This window comes from Arachis ipaensis, chromosome B5 (assembly GCF_059453495.1).
Source record: "Arachis ipaensis isolate K30076 ecotype BB chromosome B5, ASM5945349v1, whole genome shotgun sequence".
Classification (NCBI taxonomy): Eukaryota; Viridiplantae; Streptophyta; class Magnoliopsida; order Fabales; family Fabaceae; genus Arachis; species Arachis ipaensis.
In genome coordinates, this window is record NC_142440.1 from 62,358,202 (window position 1) to 62,370,934 (window position 12,733).

At 40.1% G+C, this 12,733-nt stretch overlaps 1 non-coding gene across 1 annotated transcript; it reads left to right on the plus strand.

Moving 5' to 3' along the window:
• Window positions 1–3,435: 3,435 nt before the first annotated feature.
• On the plus strand, window positions 3,436–3,539 carry LOC148564412 (small nucleolar RNA R71). The gene has a single exon (XR_015885259.1). It is a non-coding gene; the product is annotated as a small nucleolar RNA R71 (small nucleolar RNA).
• Window positions 3,540–12,733: the final 9,194 nt, after the last annotated feature.

Genomic DNA, 12,733 nt, shown 5'->3' on the forward strand with positions numbered 1-12,733 from the left:
AAAGCAACGTTGGTGCCCAAAGTTGGCACACCAACGTTACCATGAACGTTGCCTAGGAAGGAGCAAGCAACGTTTGTACCCCCAACGTCTGCGATAAAATCTCTAAAATTTAAGTTGGAAATTTTGCTGCGACGCGTACGCGTCGATGATGCGTACACGTGAACGTGTATTTTAGCCTATCACGCGAACGCCTGAGTGACGCACACGCACAAAAATGCTATTTTAACGCGTACACGTGGGCGATGCGCATGCGGGGATGAAAAAATTGACCATTCACGTGTACGCGTGGGCGACGCGTATGCGTGACCAGACGAACGTTGGTGCACCATCGTTGAGTCCAACGTTGCTGGCAACACCGAGAAAATATTTTCACAAGCAACATTTGACTCAATATTTTTACACAAACATTGGCCACCAACATTAAGGCCAATTCCAATTCTAAATAGCATCCTTGAAGTATGAACGTTAGTGAATTAATTCCAATGTCAAATCCCACTCCTAACTTACTTCAATCAAGACCAAGACCCACATCCAAGTACTTGAAGACCCATTTTGGGATGAGAAGAAGAATATAAATAGAAGAGTTTTTAAAGATGAGAAGGAGGCTCTGGCTGGAAGATTAGAGACTCCAGAACTCTCTTGGAGGATTAGAGACTCTAGAGAGTGTAGTACAGGATTCTTAGTTTGGAATACACTTTTCTTTTCTACAGTTTTACATTTTAATTTGTATTGAGCTTCATTTACTTTTATGCAATTTCAATTTCTTACACCTCTCTTCTGCAATTTTTGTTTCTACAATTTGACATCTGCGTAGGCATTCTCTTATAAGCATAAGTCCCAAAAGAACATGTAAAAGTAGTCTTTTTCTGATCTTCAGGAGCTATATGAATTTGAAAGTAGCCTGTATAACCATCTAAGAAACAATAATGAGATTTACCTGACAGGCGATCAAGCATTTGATCAATGAATGGCAAGGGGTAATGATCCTTGCGAGTGGCTTGGTTGAGACGCCTATAGTCAATGCAAACTCTCCATGAATTCTGCACTCTAGTTGTCAGAAGCTCTCCATGTTCATTCTTTATTGTTGTGACTCCAGACTTCTTGGGCACCAGTTGTACTGGACTGACCCATTCACTGTCTGAGATGGGGTAAATAATATCTGCCTCAAGTAGTCTGGTTACTTCGTTCTTGACAACTTCTAAGATGATGGGATTCAATTTTCTTTGAGGCTGACGGACAGGCTTTGCTCCCTCTTCTAACAATATTCTGTGTTCACAAACTTGGGGGCTAATGCCTACTATATCCGCCAAGCTCCATCCAATTACTTTTTTATGTTTTCTCAGCACACTGAGTAGCTGTTCTTCCTGTTGAGAAGTGAGTTCCCTTGCAATGATGAATGGGAACTTCTGTTTGTCCTTAAGGTAAGCATACTTGAGGTGTGGAGGAAGGGGCTTTAATTCTAATTTCTGCTCATAGCTAGGCTCTGGATCATCCGGGACTGGTGATAATGGTAAAGTCTTCCCATTGTTTTCAGAAAGTGTCCCCACACTTGGACCTTGCTCCATGTACTTTTCTTCTAATTCTTCCTGGTGAACTTCAGCTACAGTTTCATCAATAATGTCGCATTGGAAGATAGAATGATCTTCTGTAGGGTGCTTCATAGCTTCATTTAAACTGAAACTCATTGTTCTTTCATCTATCTGAAAAGAGTAAGTTCCTAAGAATGCATCCAGCTTGAACTTTGAAGTCTTCAGGAATGGTCTTCCAAGCAGGATTGATGATGGTCTTCTTGAGTCATTAGGGGGCATTTCCAGGATGTAGAAATCAATGGGAAACGTGAGCCCTTTAATGCTCACTAGTACATCTTCAGCAAATCCAACTACTGTAATAATGCTTTTATCTGCTAACACAAAACGAGCTGCCGACCTTTTTAAGGGAGGGAGCCTTAGAGTATCATATATGGACAAAGGCATTATACTAACACATGCTCCTAAATCGCACATACAATTAGAAAATATCACACCTTCAATGGTACAGCTAACCATACATGGACTTGGATCATTACATTTTTCAGGTATATTTCCCATTAAAGTAGACATAGAACTACCTAAAGGAATAGTTTCTAATTCTTTAATTTTATCTTTATGTATGCACAAATCTTTTAGAAACTTTGCGTATTTAGGTACCTGTTGAATAACATCAAAAAAGGGAACAGTTACCTCGACCTTTTTGAATATTTCTACCATTTTGGGGTCAAGTTCTATCTGTTTTCTGGGCTTCCTTGCAAGTTGTGGAAATGGAATAGGAAGGGCGCGATTTATAGCTTCAGCATCCCTTGGTACTTCATTCTGTGGTTGAGCTTCCTCTTCTTCAACTATGTCTTGTACGTCCTCTTCTTCTTCAGCTTCTTCCACTTCCACCACATCTTCTGTTGGCACATTTTCTGGTGGGTTTGGCTCCTCATGGTTCCTCTCCTGTAGTGTGGTTTCGGACTTTAGAATAATGGCATTGATGCCACTTTTGGGATTAGGCAGTGGTTGAGAAGGAATTCCATTAGAGCTTGAAGGTTGATGTGTGGAATTAAGTGAGGAATCCATCCGGGAGACGAGAGCTTGTAAAGTGGCAATTAAGCCATTCAGACTAGAGTTCAGCTGAGCATGCATGTCTTGTTGTCCTTGTACAAGAGAATGGAGCATCTCGTCATTTGATGAGGAACTAGAATAAGCAGTCTGAGAAATTTGTTGTTGGGTTTGCTGGGGTCCTTGTGATTGTCTTAGGTGAGGTGCTCTGTAAGGTTGGTTCCGATTCTGCTATTTGTTGTTGTTATTATTATTCCACCTCTGGTTTCCATTATTGTCTCTGCCTCCTCTGTTAAAGTTATCCCTCCAGCCATGGTTAGAATTATCTCTCCAACCTTGGTTGGAATTGTCCTGCCATCCATGGCTATTGTTGCCACCTTGGTTGTAGTTGTCACCTTGTTGATTGTATCCTTGATTCGGGCGGTCATAGAAGTTGTGAGTGGATACCACAGTGTTGTCTTCCTGGAGCTGCGGACGTTCATCAGTATAATGACTATAATCAGCACAAATCCCGCATACTCTTTGTGAAACTAACTGTTGGCTTTGTTGTGGTGAAGGCTGAGCTTGTTGCACTTGTTGTTGATTCAACTGCATCTGCTTCAGTAGGTTGGTCATTTCACATACACTATGGGTGAGAGCAGTAGAGTCTTTGCTAGTGGAAATCTCTGCAACAGCTTTGGGATTGCGCCTCTGTCTGTGATTCCTAGTGGACTCAGCTAAGTCGCTGATCAGTTGCCATGCTTCATCTGCGGTTTTGTACTTTTTCAGAGAACCATTACTGGCACCTTCCAGTGTAGTTTTATCCTGGGGGTTCATGCCTTGGGTGAAGTAGCTGATCAATACTAGTTTACCAATTATGTGATGGGGACATGCATCCACGAGATTGTTGAAGCGCTCCCAATATTCAAAGAGAGTCTCTGATTCACCTTGAACAATGCAGGAGATCTCTTTTCTCAGTCTATCTGTGACTTCAGCTGGGAAGTATTTTTCCAAAAATTCTCTTCTGAGTGTATCCCAGTTGGTAACAGTTACTTCAGGTTGGGAGTAGTACCACTCCCTCGCATTTCCCTCAAGAGAAAACGAAAAAGCGGTTAACAGAATAGAAGTTTCATCTGCACCATGACGCCTAATAGTAGAACAGGCTGTCTGGAAATCCCTAAGGTGCTTGATAGGCTCTTGAGTAGGTAAGCCATGAAACTTGGACATCAAGTTGATCAGTGCGGTTTTTAGTTCAAAATCTGCAGCTGCAGTTGGGTGATGCACTTGATACAGCTGCAGTGTAAAATCTGGGCTCCTGCCTCCTGGAGAGTAATCCTCCTAGGTGCTGCCATGTTTTCTGCACGTAAATCAGCTCGATCAATAGTAAATGAGCTTGTCTCGCTCTCAAATGGCGGTTCAGATTCGCCCTCAGATGAGACTGGTGAATTTATAATAATCACTTCACCACCATCGGAGGCTAACCGATGTCAAGTTCGTCTAATATGTGAAAGAGTTCTTTCAATTTCAGGATCAAATGGGACTAAACTCGGATCAGGCAATGAACGCGTCATTCAATGAGAAAGACATGTAACTCTTGGTAACAAAAATAAAAATAAAATATATACACATTAATAATTTAGCACACTATTGCAACTCCCCGGCAACGGCGCCAAAAATTGGTGAGTGGCAGAAGTTAACCAATTTAGAGATTTAAATTGAGAGAACAGCGTTGTACGTATAGCTCTTAACCGGCTAAGATCCGTCTCACCAATTTAAAAAGGGTTGTCACAAAAGTTTAGAAATAAAATACTGGAAGAATGAGTCCCAGGTCATCTCCCAACGAGTTGCAGGAAAGAGTGCTAATTTATTAATCAGAAAATTCCCAGAAAGTTGAGTTTGATAATGAGCAATTAAATTAATTGTGAATTAATGAAATAAAAATAAACTAAGAATAATTATTGATACTCTGAATAAAAGGCCTTGACTGGGGGAATAATTAACTGGAACTTTTATCCTTGTTGGGATCTTCTCAAGTGTGGTGTAAAAAGGTTGTTGTTCTCACTCGATTTTTCCTTACTAAATAAGGAAAGGTATGGTGATTGAACTAACTTTCACCCTCAGATCCTAGCCCTCTCCCTTGGGGAGGTCTAGTGTTAGTAGGTATGGAATTAGCCCACAACGTCCAGTTTAACCAAGCACTTGAGCTGGATCACCTCTTAATCAACCCCATGTCAAGTAGAAATTCTACTCCATTGATATGAAATTAATAATCATAAAAATATGAGAAGACATAATTAATTAAAATAAAATAGAGAATTAAATTAATTAAAATAAAAATAACTTCATATATTAATAAATTCAAAATGTAACATACTTAATTGAATAGAGTCAATGAGTAACTAATTAAAAATAAAGGAATAGGGAAACAAACTAAAGTAATGTCTTCAACGGAGGTAATGACTTTCAGCATCCAAAAATCCAAGCAAAAGCATAAACTATTAATGTAATGCAACTCTAAAAACTCAGATCTAAAACTAAGAGCAATCCTAATGTGTGAATCTCAATGTGTGTGGATGCGTGTTGAGTCTCTGCATGTTCGCTAAGTTTAGTCTGTGTTTCTGAGCCGAAAACTGGGTCAAAAAGTGGCCCGAAATTGCCCCCAGCGTATTCTGTTATTTTTGCAGATCGTGCAGGTCACGCGTACGCGTCGTCCACGCTTTCGCGTCAGTCATTGATTTTCCTTGTCACGCATTCGCGTGGTTCACGCGTTCGCATCATTCGTGCAGACTCCAATCCACGCGTTTACGTCAGGCACGCGTCCGCGTCATTGCAAATTCTTCACTTCGCGCGTTCGTGTGGGCCATGCGCTCACGTCATTGCTCGCTGGTCATCTCCTTAGTTTCTGTGTTCCTTCCATTTTTGCAAGCCTTCTCTCCAATTTCCAAGCCATTCATGCCCTATGAAGCCTGAAACACTTAACACACGGATCACGGCATCGAATGGAAGAAAGGAGAATTAAACTACATAATTAAAAGTCTCTGGGAAGCAAGTTTTCAACCATGGAGTGATTTTGGGAAGGAATTGTAAATACATGCTTATCATATGAATAAGTGGGTAAAGAATTGATAAAACCACATAATTAAACACAATATAAACCATAAAATAATGGTTTATCAACCTCCCCACACTTAAACATTAGCATATCCTCATGCTTAGTTGAAGGAGATAAAGTAAATGAATAGGAAAATGTAAAACTCATGAAATGCAATGCAACCTATATATATATATATAAATGCAACTATATGTTTATTGTCTACTTGGTTAAAAGTAAGTAAGCTCTTCAAGACAAATATAAATTAGATTTCACTAACTCAATTCATATAGTAAATACAGGTAACATTGTAAGAAGACAGCTCATGAAAGCAGGGAACATAGAATTAAGCACTGAACCCTTACTGGTAGTGTATGTGCACTCTAATCACTCAGGTGTATAGGGTAATCACTCTACTCTTCTCTGGTCATGCTTTCTAAACTTTGTTCTTCACCTAACCAATCAACAATATTTAATATACCAATGCAAACATCATGAGGTCTTTTTCAAGGTTGTAATGGGGCTAAGGTAAAGGTGAGGGTATATATATATGGCTAACTGAGCTATAAACTGAATCTTTAATTAACCTAAGCTCTCACCTAACACACATATACTCTATATAATTCTAATTCATGCCTAGCTACCCAAAATTCTCACTTTTTCATTACATACTCATGTATCAACTTTTCTTTAATTTTATCACATATGCATTGATTTTCATTAACTTAACATTGGGGTAATTTTGTCCCCTTATGTATTTACTTATTTATCGAATATTTTTGGATATATATATATATATATATATATTTTTTTTTTTTTCAATTGGAAAAATAAACCATAAAATATCAATGCACATGGACTTTTAATTTTTTCTAGTCTCACATGAGTAGGTACCCAAATTCCCATTATTTTATCGTGACACATTCCCTTATTAACCCTTGTTCCCACAATTTTCCCATACTCAATTAACACACCATTCCTATCTTAAGCTAACCAAAGATTCAACTTGGGGTTTATATTTTGTTTTTCTGCTTAAGGCTAGTAATGTGGTAAATTATAGAACAAATGGGGTAAAAAGGCTCAAAGTGGCTGACAAAGGTAATTTAAAGGGTAGGCTTATTTGGGATAAGTGAGCTAAACAAATAATGGCCTCAATCATACGCATGCATATAACATATTAAACATTAGACATATAGGGTGAAACAAAATAAAATTACAATCATAGAGAAGTAAACACACAAGAATAAAATATTTATGGTTAAATAATGTAACCATGTAATTAGGCTCAAAATCTCACGGGTTGTGTGTTCTAGCTTTAAACTATGTTCCAAATACAACTTCAAACAAGTTTACACAAAGGTTTTGATTTAAATTAGTGAAATTTTTAAAAAAGTAGGGTCTTAGAAGAAACTTATTATTTTCAATCAAGTAGAACATGCATGCAACTAATTATTACTATGCAATCTATTCTATTCTAAACAAAAGAAAAATTAACTAAATATCCTATTTTAGTGGTGTTTAAGGAAAAGTATTTACCTCCAAAAGACAGGTACTGGCCGACCTTCCTACACTTAACGCTTTGCACCGTCCTCGGTGCCATCTATCAGGAATAGAGGGGGATTGTAGCAGCATCTCCACCATCGGGATCGTCATGGCTCCCTATGCTAGTAAATAAAGTGGACTCCGAGGTATCTGGGTCTTTGTAGTTTCCCAAAAGTAGCTCCTTGAGGTATGTGAATCGGCGCTTGTTACGGCGCTCTCTTAGCTTTGCTTTGTGCTCCTGCCGATCCAACCTTTCAAGTATCTGATGGAGCAGTTGGTTTGTTGTAGGTGCTTGTGATGTTGAAGGAGGAATGTCTTCAGCCGGTTCTGTAGGCTGACTTGTAGTGGCTGCTGATGGTCTGATATATTTCCCGTTAGGGACGTACTGATCATCCCGTGGAAGGAAGGCTTTAGTGTCCCCAGCTCTGTAGGAGACTCCAGCTGTCGAGACGAGATCTGAAACCAAGGCGGGAAAAGGTAAGTTGCCCGCAATTTGTACGTGTCCCATTGCATTCCTGATGTGTCTTGGTAAGTTTAGGTGCTGGTCTGTAAGGATACACAGAGTAAAATAGCCATGTCTGCAGTGAAGGAGGACTCGTGAGTGCTCGGAAGTACATAATGGGACATGATCTGTGCCCATACTCGAGTCTCCAAGGTAAGTGCTGAAGCCGATATCTCTTTTAGTCGGGATCGATGGTATCCGTAGATCCAGCTGCTGCCAGGTTGTGCTATAACTCTGAGAACGGCATCCCAGTCAAATTAGTATGTCTGGCGCTTGAGTGAGGCTTCTTGGAATGCGTCCAATCCTTCTGGAGTAGGGGAAAGATCTAAAGTTTGTTGAATGGCCTCTTCTGTTATGGGGACTTGCTTCTGACGGACATAGACAGACTGCATGGTTGGCATGTGAAAGTTGGAATAGAATTCTACTACCCATGAGAGATTAACCTGCCGTGGCTGTCTCTCTAGGAATTCCCATTGTCTTCGTTCAATTTGTGGCTCAACAAATTCAGCAATGCGGGCTGGGAGGATGAGAAGGTATTCATTGTTGTAATTCCTCTCTGCCAGGATGGGGAACATCTGCTCACAGTAGCGGTTAGGAAACCACACAGTGTCCTTTGCTGGAAAGGCTTTTTCTTTTTCATCGACCTTGATGATCCTCTTGATTCTTTTTGTTGAGGGCTTTACTGCTGTTGAAGATGGCTCAGCCACTAATGCTCTTTTTCTTCCTCTCCTTGCTGGTGGTTTGGAAATAGCTTTCTCTTTTCCTTTCTTGGTGGCCATCCTGAAAAAAGAAAGAGAAAGTAATGTGTAAAGTGAAGGGTTCGAGCAAGGGAGCAAATATTATGATTGATAATCAATGCACGGTAAAGAGGGATGTCGTTAACACATGGTCTAGACTACATGTAAAAAGTTCATCAAAGGTAAAATAACAAATGCATGTGATGGCAATTGAATGCAAGATGTTTATTGGTATGCCGACAAAGGCATGAGTAGCATAGATCAAGCATTCAATGTCCAAGTTAGATTACCACATCATTCAAACTAACAATCTGTTTGTATGGACAATTATATTTTAATCAATAAAATATAAAAGGGGTTTTGTGAAAAGCAGGCATTAAAGTAGTGGAATAGAATAAATTAAAATAATGTGCAATACCATACGGGCTTTTTCACAAACACTTGGCATGCATGATGAAAATGTTATTGAAGGTAGGAAATTTGAACATGCAAGCAACCCTTATGAAAAGTAATATATAATTGTCAAACAAATCCATGATAATCCACAAGCAAAATATGGAAAATAAAGACTGAAATAATTTTCAACACCAATAAAAAGGGATAAAAAGAAAGAACAATAAGGAAAAATATAGATAATGAAGGTTAAAAGAAAAATTTAAAACATAAATAAAATTGATAAGGGAAAGTAAAAAGTAAAGAAAGAAAGAAAAGAACCTTGATGATGGGTGTGAAAAATAAGGAGGGTGAAGGTAAAAAGTGAGAATGAGTAGAAAAAGAAGAAGGGGGAAGAAAGAAATAACAAAGGAAAAGAAAAATTAGGATTTGGGGAAGAAAAGATAAGATATTTTGGCTGATCTGAATATTCTGTGCGCTGCATGCGACGCGGACGCGTGGGTCACGCGGTCGCGTGGCATGTGAATATGTCAAGTGACGCGGACGCGTGGCTCACGCGGTCACGTGACTTAAATTGTGCGAACGGCGCGAGAGCAGTCGCGCGTTCGCGCGACTCTCTGTTTCAAAATCTTGTTGCCAAATTTTTAAGGTGACGCGATCGCGTGAATGGTGATGTTTTAAAAATGACGTGGCTGCATATGGCACGCGGTCGCGTGATGTAGCTGGTGCTTCTAGCATCAGTCCAGCCCAGCTCTATCGCAACATACTGCCATACACCTATTTACGTCGAATTTTTAGGGTCACGCGTTCGCGTGGGTGACACGAACGCGTAGGAGGCTTATGTCGCAAATGACGCAGCCGCGTGGGTGACGCGGATGCGTGGGCATGTTTGTGCCTAAGGCACGCCTCCAACCACGCTTTCGCGTGACTCGCTGTTCAGCTTTCTTTTCTTCATAACGCACTGGTGATGTGGACGCGTCAGCGACACTGCCGCGTCGCGTGCTTCTTCTTTTTTTTTATATATAAAACTAATATGCAAAATGCACATGCAAATTGTATGCAGCTAAATACAGGGATGATGAGAAGAGTCATTATCATCATAAAAATAAAGTAAAAATAAAACTAAGACTAAAATGGAACGATCATACCATGGTGGGTTGTCTCCCAGCTAGCACTTTGCTTTTACGTCCTTAAGTTGGACGCTTGTTAGGCTCATTCAGCTTCTCTTGGTGGATCTTCCAAGAGGAAGATCTCTAGTTCCTTTTGATTCTTCATCTTCTCACCATGGTAAAGCTTTAGGCGATGTCCATTAACCTTAAGAAATTTGGAGTTAACAGGATGACGTAGGTGGAAAACTCCGTATGGCTCTACCTTCTCTACTCTGTATGGACCTTCCCATCTTGATCTCAATTTACCTGGCATGAGCCTCAGTCTGGAGTTATATAGTAGGACTAACTCCCCTGGTCTAAATTCTTTTCTTTTAATGTGCTTGTCATGGACAGCCTTCATTTTCTCCTTGTAACGCTTGGAGTTGTCATATGCTTCTAGGCGGAGGTTCTCTAGTTCTGCTAGTTGTAGCTTTCTTTCAGCACCAGCTTTCGTAAGATTCATGTTGCACTCTCTTACAGCCCAGAAAGCCTTATGTTCTACCTCCACGGGAAGGTTCCATATACCAAGCGGAAGGGGCTCATCCCAATGGGTGTCTTGTACGGTGTTCTATACGCCCAGAGTGCATCTTGTAGCCTGGCACTCCAGTCCTTCCTGTGAGGTTTTACTATCTTCTCCAGAATACATTTAACCTCTCTGCTAGAGACTTCTGCTTGTCCATTGGTCTAGGAATGATAATTTGTTGCTACTTTGTGAATTATCCCATGCTTTTTCAGTAATCCTGTTAGTCTCCTATTACAAAAATGGGTGCCTTGATCGCTCATGATCGCTCGTGGTGATCCAAAGCGACAGATAATATGGTTTCTAACAAAGGAAACAACAGTGTTAGCATCATCAGTACGGGTAGGAATTTCTTCCACCCACTTAGAAACATAATCCACAGCTAATAGTATATAAAAATAACCATTAGAATTTGGAAATGGACCCATGAAGTCAATGGCCCAAACATAAAAAATTTCACAGAAAAGCATAAGATGTTGAGGCATCTCATCCCTCTTGGATATATTACCAAACCTTTGGCATGGGAAACAAGATTTACAAAATTCAGCAGCATCTTTAAAAAGGGTAGGCCACCAGAATCCACAGTCTAGAATTTTTCTAGCTGTTCATTGAGGGCCAAAATGTCCTCCACTCTCAGATGAGTGGCAAGCCTCTAAAATAGACTGGAATTCTAATTGAGGAACACACCATCTAATTACTTGGTCAGTGCTACACCTCCATAAATATGGATCGTCCCATATACAATATTTGGACTCGCTTTTCAGCTTGTCTCTTTGGTGCTTAGTAAAATATGGAGGAAAAGTGTGGCTAACTAGATAATTAGCTATAGGTGCATACCAAGGAACTACTTCAGATACTACTTGTAAGCTATCAAATGGGAAATTATCATTTATAGGAGTGGAGTCACCCTTAATGTGCTCAAGGCGACTGATGAGCGGATAATTTATACGCTTTTTGGCATTGTTTTTACATAGTTTTTAGTATGATTTGATTAGTTTTTTGTATATTTTTATTAGTTTTTAAATAAAAATCACATTTCTCAACTTTACTATGAGTTTGTGTGTTTTTCTATGATTTCAGGTATTCTCTGGCTGAAATTGAGGGACCTGAGCAAAAATCTGATTCAGAGGCTGAAAAAGGACTACAGATGCTGTTGGATTCTGACCTCCCTACACTCAAAGTGGATTTTCTGGAGCTACAGGTGTCCAAATAGCGCGCTTCTAATTGCGTTGGAAAGTAGACATCCAGGGCTTTCTAGCAATATATAATAGTCTATACTTTGCCCGAGTTTAGATGACACAAACTGGCGTTCAACACCAGTTCTCTGCCCTATTTTGGCATTAAACGCCAGAAACAGGTTACAAGTTGGAGTTAAATGCCCAAAACAGGTTACAACCTGGCGTTTAACTCCAGAAACAGCCTAGGCACGTGTAAAGCTCAAGTCTCAGCCCCAGCACACACCAAGTGGGCCCCAGAAGTGGATTTCTGCACTATCTATCATAGTTTACTCATTTTCTGTAAACCTAGGTTACGAGTTTAGTATTTAAACAACTTTTAGAGATTTATTTTGCACCTCATGACATTTTTACACTTTACATTGTATTTTTGATGGCATGAGTCTCTAAACGCCATGGTTGGGGGTGAGGAGCTCTGCTGTGTCTCGATGAATTAATGTAATTACTTCTATTTTCTATTCAATCACGCTTGTTTCTGTTCTAAGATACTCGCTTGTACTTAACCGTGATGAATGTGATGATCCGTGACACTCATCATCATTCTCAACCTATGAACGCGTCCCTGACAACCACTTCCGTTCTACCTTAGATTGAGTGTGTATCTCTTAGTCTCTTGGTTCATGATCAGAGTCTTCGTGGTATAGGCTAGGATTATTGGCGGCCATTCCTGAGATCCGGAAAGTCTAAACCTTGTCTGTGGTATTTCGAGTAGGATCTGGGATGGGATGGCTATGACGAGCTTCAAACTCACGAGTGCTGGGCGTAGTGACAGACGCAAAATGATCAATGGATCCTATTCCAACATGAGTGAGAACCGACTGATGATTAGCCGTGCGGTGACAGCGCATTTGGACCATTTTCACTGAGAGGATGGATGGTAGCCATTGACAATGGTGATCCACCAACATACAGCTTGCCATGGGAGGAGACCTGCGTGCGTGAAGAAGAAGACAGTAGGAAAGCAGAGATTCGGAAGACAGAGCATCTCCAAATCCTCAATCTGTTCT